The 10,296-nt window shown below is 40.1% G+C and overlaps 1 pseudogene; it reads left to right on the top strand.

Moving 5' to 3' along the window:
* The first annotated feature begins 3,707 nt into the window (after positions 1-3,707).
* Positions 3,708-3,826, top strand: LOC118610335 (annotated as a pseudogene).
* Positions 3,827-10,296: the final 6,470 nt, after the last annotated feature.

The following is a 10,296-nucleotide window of genomic DNA, read 5'->3' as shown; positions in this document are numbered from 1 at the left end:
AAAAACAACAACAAAAAAACAACTCTTAGTTCTAAGATCGAAAAACTTCCTCCCTCCCTTTTAAGTTTATTCAAGACATTTACCATAGTGGCCTAGAGTCAGACTGCCTGGATCCGCCCAGTTTTTTTGTAAAGGGCTAACTGAATTAATACAGGTAAAAGGCTTAGAGAAGTGCCTGGCTCTTAGTAAACATCTATACATATTAATTACATAATAATAATAAGATAATAATAATTCTAGGTATTATTGTTTTAAAGGGAAACTTCTTTTCCTCACATTTCAATTCAATTCAATTCATCGAATATTGGTTTAAGCCTTTCTTGGTGCGCAACCTTGCTTTCCATTAGAAGAAACTTAGTTGTGGAGAACATCAGGCTACACATTGTGCTTGGGATCAGCTCTGCTGGAGCCGCCATTTTTGAATTGTATGTTGGGCTGGGAAAGAAACTAGATGTGGGTGATCAAGACTTCTAGCTTGAATCAGATGGGGTATGGTATCTAAATAGTGATGAGTCTGATTAACAGGATTCATCTGCAACGGAAAACATGAGCAGATTCCAAATTTTGAGTGTTCCTCAAAAATTCTTGTCTACTGGCACCTGTGAATGTGACCTAATTTGGAAATAGTGTCTTTGCAGATGTAATCAAGTTAAAACAAGGTCATACTGGATTCGGCTGGGCCCTAAATACAATGTGATTTGTGTGTTTATAAGGAGAGAGACATTTTGACATAGAGCCTCAGACACACAGGGAAGAAGGCCACGTGCAGAGGGAGGCAAAGATTGGCGCGATGCATATACAAGCCAAGGAACAACCAGGATTGCCAGCACCAATCAGAAGCTAGAAGTGGCAAGCGAGGCTTTTCCTACAGAGCATTCGAAGGGAGTGCGGCCCTGCCGACCCCTTGATTTCAGTCTCCTAGCCTCCAGAACTGTGAAAGAATGAATTTCTGTTGTTTAAAGCCACCAAGTTTACGGTAATTTGTCATTGCAGCCCTAGGAAATTCACATTCACAATGAGAGAAATGAAAATTAAAATTACATTGACGTGCCATTTTTAACCTGCCAGTTTGATAAGGATCAAAAAGTCTGATGACACACTTAGTCAGCAAGCAGGTTGGGAAATTTGTAGCTTTCATTTATTGCTGGTGGGAGCGTATGTAAATTGATATAATCTCTTCGGAGATGATCTGGCAATTTCTATCAAAATTACAAATGCACATACCTTTTGACCCAGGATTTCACTTCTAGGATTTATCCTATGTATGAGAAATGTGCATGGAAAATCACATGGAGGCAGGTTATACAGTGTAGTATTATTTGTAATCACAAGAGTTTGGAAACACACTAAATGTTCATCAAGTGGTGATGACTATAGAACACCTATACTAGGAGTCAGCAAGCTCTTTCTGTAAAGGGCTAAATAGTAAGTATTCTAGGCTTTACAGGTAACGAAGTTTCTGGCACAACTACTCAGCTCTGCAGTTGTAGCTCAAAAGCAGTCATACACAATACGTAAATAGATGGGAGTGTCTGTGTTCCAATAAAACTTTATTTATAAAAAAAACAGGTGATGGCCAGATTTGGCCCATGGGCCTTAGTTTGCCAACCCCTGACGTACAATAGAACCCTATGACCCAAAAATTAATAAGACAGATTTCTATGTCTTGCTATACAATGACTTCTAAGATTAAGTGAAGAAAGCAAAGTTCAGAATGGTACAGGTATGTAAGAAAAAAATATAGCTGTATAAAAAGAATTTCTTTGTATATTCGTGGATAATCTCTGTAGGGATCCACAAGAAACTGAACCTCACTGCTGGGTTATGGGATGAGGAACTGTGTGGCTCAAAGATGGAATTGGGGAGATCTTTTTCTTTGCACCTTTTGAATCCTGAACCATGGTCAATTACCTATTCAGAAAACTGAATAAAAATCAGAAATTTAAAAAGTGAACGAATTTCTTCCACCACCACAAACATATTCTTTGCATAGTCAGTGAGCTATGAAATTATGTAAAATTCAAGTTTCAAGGTCCACAAATAAAGTGAATCAAAAGCGAGCCACATCTTTTCATTTATGTTTTGTATAGAGCTGCTTTGGGCCTGCAGTGGCAGAACTGAGCCATTCAAACAGCGGGCCCCCACGTCTAAAATATTTATTATCTGACCCTTCACATTAATAGTTTGTGGATCCCTAGTCTAGAGCAAAGAACAAAGGAATCTTTTGTATGCTTCTAGAAATAGAAAGTTTTTATTTAATACTAAATGACCATCCCATGAGGATTTAAAAAAAAAAATGGCTAATAAAGAACTTAAAATTAAGTTGGAAATTTTCTTCTTCTAGAACATTAGAAAAGCCAGGGCCTCTCTGTAAACCTAGGTAAAACCTTCACCCCGCCCCCCGACCCCGTCTTGGTCTCCCCATTCTCTAAGCTGGAGAGGTCATCAGAATGAAAAAGTATACCAACCCCCTTTCCTATTTGTCTAACCCAAAATTCAAAAGACTCAGTGTCAACAAAAAACCAAGATGACCCAGAATTTCTTTTAGCATTTACTACGACTGAATTGAAGCTTTTTGTTTTTGTTGTTTTGATGGTGGAAAGAGCATTTTACCATTAATAAAACAGGTATAAATGATACTTGACCCTCTGAAAGTTTAGTTCTTGGTTTATGGGAGAAAACAAACTCATATAAAAAATTAGGTGATAATAGGACAGTTTATAGTTAACTGTGTTTTTCAACTTTTTGGACAACGATCCACTGTAAAATATAAATTTTATACTATGACCCAGTATACATGTTTGTACACATATTCTGAAATAAAAATATTGGTTTCAATATATGTCATTTAATGCATTTTGATATTTACCATTTTGCTCCGTTATTTTCTACTCCATTTTGGTCTAGACTAGTTCGATTATGAATAAAATATTAGTCATGACCCCAAAAATTAATTTTACAATCTACTAATAGATTGAGGTCTGCTGGTATATACTCATCAGCATCATGGCCAAGAAGAATGACACAAGGACATTGTTTAAATGAAGTGTGATACATGTATATGGCCATCTAACAATGAAAAGAACTGTGGTTAAGGTCTATGAACTGATGCAGAAAGTTGTCCGCAGAAGGTATTTGCAAATTAAAACAAACAAACAAACAAACAAAAAACCAAGTCGTAAATAGCCAGTATTAGGTAGGACTTTTTGGTTGCAGGTGACCACACACACACACACACACACACACACACACATCCCACCTTCCCACGGCTTTAGCAAAAATGAAACGATTGGCCATTCTTGAAGCTCCTGGCATTGACCTATAAGGATGGACGTGAGTGAGAGACATGCAGGAAACATCTGGGTGGTACTACCTAAAGAAGGGGGAATACAGTGCTACTTAGAGTAGTGTAAATATGCATGCTATGATCTAACTGATAATATAAAATAATATGGGAAAAGATATTGGGACTTTAAAAATATATATATAAATTGATAACAATAAATACATAAAGGTCAGGATTGCCAGGAGAACTTTCACCTTTATTCACTCCTGTATCATTTGCAATTTTACCGTGAATGTCTTGCTTTTAGAACCAGTAAAAATGGTGAAAATATTTCCATCTAAAGAAAAGAAGAAATGTCTGGAAAAGGCAGAAGGTAGATGGATGCCTGGACTTGGGGTGGGAACAGGGATTAAAGGTAAGTCACTACGGCCATGCCACCTTAAACGTGCCCAATCTCATCTGATCTCAGAAGCTAAGCAAGGTCAGGCCTGGTTAGTACTTGGATGGGAGACCACCTAGGAAGACCAGGTGCTGTAGGCGTTAAAAAAAAAAAAAAAGGTAAGTCAGTGAGGGGGGCGGGATCTTACTGGGGTAATGAAAAAAACTGCATCATATTAAAGATTACTAAAATGCGTCGAATTGCACACTCAAAGGGGTGAATTTTATGACGTGTAAATTATATTGCAATAAAACTGTCTTTAAAAAGAGAAAAGAAAAAGGGAAAGCAAGAAGAAGAGGAAGCAGGAGGAAAGAGAAGGAGGAGGAGGAGGAGGAGGAGGAAAATTCAGAGTCCAACCAATCCATCCTCAGGATTTGGGGTTCATCTTTTCAAAACCATGTGCTTTTGCCCAACTCCAATCTTCCAGCTGTTCCTACTCCATGATTTCTCAAAGATTACTGACAGTGTTTCCCCAATCACATCTGCAAATTATTTCAGTACTCTGGAATGTAATTCATCAGGTTTAAAAACTTTTCGACAAGGTGAATATGGTAACAAAGTCCAAAAGTTGAACGTTTTCCCGTTTTCCCGGGGCCTCCCGAACCTCCCCTTAATGTACGATCCTTCTCTGATTACTTCTCCTTTAGTCTGTGTTTACATTTTGTGATTTCTTAAAAGTGAGTTCCTAGGCAACAGAAAGAGCTGGGGTGCTTGTGGTGCACAGCGAAATAGGAATCGGGAAGCTGGGCTCCTGATGTGGCCTTGCCCAGAGTCACCATATGACTATAGTAGATGTTTGTGGTTCAGTTTACCTAGCAACTCTTCCTTCTTCTGGAAACTGCACTCCAGGTTTTCTTGAGGGTAATTTCCCCTCTCCCAATCTCTGTCATCCTGGTGGGGCTGACCCCTACCCTCGGGCTCCAGGAATAAGCAAGTGACTCAGATTTGCCTGGATACCAACACAGCTCATGTCTGGCCCCAGTGATTGGCCCAGAGATGAACATGTGACTCAAGGCGGTCCAGTGAGAGTCAGTTCTGGGATGTTTACTAGGAATACTGGAAAATAAGTGCTCTTTTTCTACCAGGATGTAATGAAATGTAGGGTTGCTGTGGGCCGCCATATGGGGAAAGCCTAAATAAGGATGAAGCCAACAGAAAAGAAATGGACTAAGAGATGAGGAGAGAGTCCTAATCTCGCTATCTAAGCCTCTGGATCTATCCATACCTGAAGCTATTGCTACCTGTGACTTTGCAGTCAGGTGAGCCTGTGAATTCTCTTTTTATAAACTGATTTGATTTGCTGTCAAGAATCCTGATCAATACAGTGTCTTTGGGTGAGTTATTGTTGCCTCAGTTTTCTTATTTGAAAAAAGTAAAAAGACTAATAATGAGATATGGCAAGAATGAAGGAATTTCTTGAAAAGAACTGGAACAAATATAAAAGTCACACCAAATCACAACTATATAAAAAAATTATACCGATTTATACTACTGTAAATTGTATAGAAGAAGACCTAGTTATTTCCATTTTTGCATTTCTTCATATTAACAGAACTCCAGTTTCTAGTATATTGCCACTTAGAATAAAAGTAAAATTCCCCAGCTTCCTTTTCAGTTAGGTAGAGTCACATGACTAAGGTCTGACCAATGAGACGAAAATGGAAATGAGTGGGGGCTTACAGGAAGGAAAAGGTGTATGCTCCTTCTCTTCCTGCTTCCTGCTGCCTGGGATGCAGATCTGATAGATGGCTGTCCAGCCATTATTGTGTCATGTGACTTTAAGAATGGAGGGCTAGATGATGCAGGCAAACAGACAGAAACCAGGTCCCTGAGGAAAATGGACCTACCAATACCATCCCTGGACAGCTGACCTACAGACTTCTTTTACATCATAAAAGAAATAAACTATCTTACTAGCCAACATTCATCACATCTCTGTTACTTGTATCCACACCTGAGTCCAATTGACAATGCCATTTTCCCTACATTCTCAGGAACACGTTGTATTACTGACTTTTTTTCATTTTGCTAGTCTGATAGGTGAAAAAAACAATACCATGTTATAGCTTTAAATTCATTTCTCATAAGAGTTAATCTTATTTGCATACGTTTATGAGCTGTTTGTCCCTTTTTTGCCCGTGAGTTGTCTTTTCTCGTTTCTTTGTTGACTCCAGTTGCAGGCTGCCTCTTTCCTATGGTTGGTTGTATGATGGCCGCCAGCAGCTCCTGGCTTTAGTCCATCTTCTCAGCAACCTCAGCAGGGAGAATACCGTTTTCATGGAGGATCCAACAAAAGTTTAGAGATTGTCAGGGGAATGTGAGAAAACATTTGCAAAAGACATATCTGGTAAAAGACTGTTACTCAAATTATAAAAAGAACTCTTAAAACTCAGCAATAAGAAAACTAATGACCCAATTTTAAAAATGGGCAAAAGATCTGAACAGATGCCTCACCAAAGAAGATATACAGATGGCAAATAAATAAGCATATGAAAAGATTCTTCATACATGTCACCAGGTAAATGCAAACTAAAACCGGAAGGAAATACCATGACACACTTATGTGAATGGTTAAAATCCAAAACACTGACACCAACTGCTGGTGAGGATCTGGAGCAACAGGAACTCGAATTTATTGCTGGTGGGAGTGCAAACTGGTACAGCCACTTTGCAAGAGAGTTTGGCAATTTCTTACAAAACTTAATCTACTCTAGCCAAACTTAGAAGCAACCAAACTGCCCTTCGGTCGGTGAATGAATCTTATTTTTATACATTTATACATTTGTCTGTGAGTTACCTGTGATACATCCATGCAGTGGGACATTATTCAGTGCTAGAATGAAAGAGTTACCAGGTCACAGCAAGAAATGGAGAAACCTTAAATGCATGTTACTAAGTGAAAGAAGCCAATCAGAAAAGGCTACATACTGCATGAGCCCACCCATATGACATTCTGGGACAGGTAAAACTATGGATCAGTAGTTGCCAGGGTTTGGGGGGAAGGTGGGATGAATAGGTGGAGAGCATGGGATTTTTAGGGCAGTGAAATGATTATGATACTATAATGATGGATGCATGTCATCATGCATTTGTCCAAAATCTACTGAATGTACATCAGCAAGAGTGAACCTTAATGTCAGCTATGGACTTTGGTTCATAATGATGTGTCAATATGGGTTTGTTGATTATAACAAATGTACCATTCTAATAGGGAATGTTGATGGTGAGGGGAGTGTGTGTGTGTGTGCGTGCGTGCATGCGTGTGTGTGTCTTGGGAAGGGGGGTTAATATGGGAGCTCTCTGTTCTTTCCATTCAGTTTTGCTGAGAATCTAGAAAGGGGAATATTGGCCTTGACTGAATAAACTTGGGTCAGTGTCTCTTTCAGATCCAATGAGTGTAGTTAGGGGAACTGGATATGTTGATTAATCTGGCTGAATATGCTGGACCCAGCGATGGGTCCATCTCTGGAGCCTGGCGTGGAATCTGCCTTCCAAAAGCACATGGGACAGAGTAGAGAGGGATAGAATTCTAGAAAGAAAAGTGCTTGTTAGAAAAGAGGAGAATGGACATTGGGAGGTTAAATCAATAGACGTTGACTATCCCAGGCAAAGGGAATCCAATTTTGTAACCAGGCAGAGTAGTGAGTCCTGGGGCCTGGAGGTGATACAAGAGATGGGGCAGTGGGCAGACCTAGTGATGCACTTTCTTTGAGGTGTCTGATTTACTCCCATTTACATCAACAACTTTGTTAATTTATTGAGTACCAAATATGGGCCAGATCCTGTGCTTAGAGCTGAAGAACTTTTATGAATAACTCAGTGACAAGTCCATTAATTTTCAAAGGCTTCATGTTTACTCGATGAACAGTCAGAAGACCATGCAAGTTTCACCACTCCAAAATTAAATTACATATGGCCTAATTAGAATATCCATCATCCTTCTAAATCAATGCAATTTTGAGATTCAGGGGTAGGAGTTTTCAGAGGAAGCCAGAATAGTCACCCGACTCACTGTGACCACCGGGCTCCCAGGTAACTTTTGACCTTGACTGACTAGAGTGACCACTTAAGGGGAAGAAAGTGCTCACCAAAAGTTGCCTGTGGTCACTCCTGAGTAGCTGGACCCCAAACCGTGTGCGTCAATTTGGAGATTTCGTTATTGTTCAAAAGAGTGAGGCGCAAACCATAAGTTCATTAATTGTTTTTACACAGCTTTCTAAAGCCAACAAAACCAACTTTTTAATTCAATGCATGAAAGGAACTACAAACCCCTTTTATCCTGAATTTTAGTCTTTGGATGCTTTTGAAGTGGTTTTGTTAGTTTTTTGAGCGTTTTTTTTTGTTTTGTTTCGTTTTTTAGGTTTTTCTTCCCTAAGCAGTGCATTGTCCATTATTGTTTGTGATAGAAAGAGGGTAACATCAATTTCTCTGTTCCCGTCACCCCACATTGTTCTTGTTCTATACTAAAGATATACGTGCTTGAATTGGATGAAGACGTACACATATACTCTTTCCGTCAATCTGCATTTATTAGGCACTTAATATATATTGGGTACTGTGAAGAACGTGAAAGAAGTGAACACTACAGGCTGTCCCTTAGAGAACCAACACTAAGTCTATAGCCGTGTAATCTAAGCTAGTTTTTTAACATCTCTGAGCTTCTGTTTCCTGAACTATAAAATAAGGATGAAATGCCACTCTTGTAAGAGCCTTATTTTACTCATTTATTCAACAAATATAGTTTGAATTTCTGCTCTGTGCCCCATACTCCTCTAGAAACAGTGCTGGAATTTCTAGAGGGCTTTTGGCGGGGATGGGGGCTGGGCTGCAGGTAGGCTGGGCTCATGTTTACAGGTGAGCATTCCCTAAACAGCTCAGAAGAAAAGAACATGAATCTCCAAAGGCCACTGTATTAGTTGTCTATTGCTATGTAATAAGTCGCCTCCACATTTATCAGCTTAAAATAATAAACATTTATTTCACAGTTTCGGTGGGGTGGGAATCCAGGAGGGCTCGTCTGGGTGTTTCTGGCTGAGTCTCATCAGCTCGAAGCCATCTTGTCACTAGGGCTGCAGCCACCTTCAGGCTCAATTAGGGCTGGAGGCTCTGTTTCTGAGCTCACGTGGTTGTTGGCAGGAAGTTTCGGTTTCTTACCACATGGGCCTCTTCATAGGGCTGCTCGTGACATGGCAGCTGGCTTCTCCTCTAAGCAAGTGACTTAAGAAAGAGAAAGAGAGAGAGCAACCAGGATAGAAGCTTCAGTGTCTTCTATAACTAATCTCAGAAGTGATAATACATCGTTATTTTTGCCAAATTCTCTTGGTCAATAGACCACCCCAGTGCAACGTAGGATCGGGGGGGCTACACGAGGCTGTGATGTCCAAGAGGCAAAGCATCATTGGGCCATTTTGAAGTCTGACTACCAAAGCCACCCACAATTTTTTATTTCTCATTTTAAATCAATATTCACCTCTAATACTTAATTTTGTACTATTTTGAAAGAAGGCTCCCCCAACTTCTATGAACTTCAGGTCGCCCTAAACCTGGACCCACCTCTGGTCCCGCAACAAGTCTCTGGGAGCGTTGAGAGATTGTGCCAACAGAATCGGAAGCAGGACCCAGTCCTGGGAAATAGCCTGAAGATCTGCCCTGCCTGGGGCAAGGCGTAGATTTCTGTGTCTCCCTCCTTGCCTTTCTGCAGCATTCCTTGGAAGCTTAAGATGCTAGAATCAAACCGCAGGTTTTGATAAGTGGCAGAGAGATAAAGTCCTGTTTGCAAGCTGTAAAGGTGTGTTTAAGTGTCCCGACAATGATCAGGTGAAATCCTTCTGCTGGTGTTGACCTCACTCTTTCTGTAACTGATTGTACCTGGCAGGAGGGCCCCTGGGCCATATGACTGGGGCACTTACTCACAAGTTAATTGACTTGTTTGGTCTCTTTCTGCCTAAGCCACACAAGTGACTATTTGCGATTTTTTTTCCCCCCTTCTTTGCTTTCTTTCTTAAATGCACCAAGGAAAACAAGGCTGGCTTTTAAACTCTACTGCATCTATTAACTTTTGAGCCTTCAGCTGTGAATTAACAAAAACAAAACTGAACAGATAAAGCCGAGAAAACCCAACTCTTTTGGTTCTTCCTTGGATGTCAGTGATCTGAGATAAATCTAGTCCCCCCTACCCGCACCCCACCAAGGTAGAAACTGAATGATGTGTTGGGATTTGTCTAATAAAGCCACCTTTTATTGAATGCCTATTTGTCTCACAATGTTCACACACGTTCTCTCATGTATTACTTATTTAACAGAGTATGTTCGATGACTCTGTTTTGCAAGCGAAGCTCAGAGAGGCTATATGACTTGCCTAAGGTCACATAGGACAGGAATGACGAAATTGGGCTTGAACGAAGGTCTCCCTGGTTTAGGAACTCAGTCCTTTCTACTGTGCGGCCCTCTTCCACTTCCAGATCAGGTCAGATTCTTATATGATTGTATAGCATCTAGAGGCTTTGCTGCATAGTACTTACTCAATTTCATTTTCCTATTATACTGTAACAGTTACGTATTGCTGTGTGAT

The sequence above is a fragment of the Rousettus aegyptiacus genome, unplaced genomic scaffold (assembly GCF_014176215.1).
Source record: "Rousettus aegyptiacus isolate mRouAeg1 unplaced genomic scaffold, mRouAeg1.p scaffold_m13_p_12, whole genome shotgun sequence".
Taxonomy (NCBI): domain Eukaryota; kingdom Metazoa; phylum Chordata; class Mammalia; order Chiroptera; family Pteropodidae; genus Rousettus; species Rousettus aegyptiacus.
This window is presented reverse-complemented; position numbering and strand designations above follow the sequence as displayed.